Here is an 871-nt window from a genome sequence, read left to right as displayed (position 1 = left end):
GGTTCAAGATTATGGCCGCCACATTCACCAGACATAGCCCCTCCTGACTTTTCTATAAAACTAAACTAAACCAAACTCCTCCCGAACAGCCCATGAAGGCCCAAAGGTACCGACCGCTCTCCCGGCAGTATGCCAGTTTCCGAGACCGGAGCCGCTACTTCTCAATCAAGTAGCTCCTCAGTTTGTCTCACAAGGGCTGAGTGCACCCCTCTTGCCAACAGCGCTCGGCAGACCGGATGGTCACCCATCTAAGTGCTAGCCCAGCCCGACAGCGCTTAACTTCGGTGATATGACGGGAACCGGTGTTACCACTGCGGCACGGCCGTTGGCGACTTTTCTATGGTATTACTTTAATAATAAAATATTCAGTTCATCAGTTCCTGATGTGTAAAATCCTACGACACTAATACTGGATACTGGATAGGCGGTGACGGAAGGGATGTTGGCAAAGATACAGACAGAAATTGGGTATCGTCTAGTAGTTCTACGAGCAACAAAAAAAGCACAGGTTGAATTATATCGACGAAAAACTCTATAAGCTGAACCACTATTTGGAACAAACGGCACAGCCGTACCTGACATTTTCCCTTAGAAATAAACTTCTGTAGTCAGGAGAGCGCTTTATCTTCACCTTGTACATGTGTACATATATAGTAAGGCCGTCGTTGAGGTTATCAAAAGCTTTATGTTGTCGCGACATTTTGCTCTCTCTCTCTGTCTAGAGTAGGCGTTACTCAGAAGCCGATGAACTTAAATTACCTTACAACGCGATAGCCAATATATCGCATTCTATCGGTCGTAAATTCTTGGTATAAGCTTGGAGTTTATCGATTGCTCCTGAGAGCAGTTTCGTCTGCTTTATTAACCGGTA

The 871-nt window shown here is 45.7% G+C and overlaps 1 pseudogene; it reads right to left on the bottom strand.

The window, feature by feature from the left end:
- Positions 1-212: 212 nt before the first annotated feature.
- LOC126254184 (5S ribosomal RNA) lies at positions 213-330 on the bottom strand (annotated as a pseudogene).
- Positions 331-871: the final 541 nt, after the last annotated feature.

Source organism: Schistocerca nitens, chromosome 4, assembly GCF_023898315.1.
Source record: "Schistocerca nitens isolate TAMUIC-IGC-003100 chromosome 4, iqSchNite1.1, whole genome shotgun sequence".
Taxonomy (NCBI): Eukaryota; Metazoa; Arthropoda; class Insecta; order Orthoptera; family Acrididae; genus Schistocerca; species Schistocerca nitens.
This window is presented reverse-complemented; position numbering and strand designations above follow the sequence as displayed.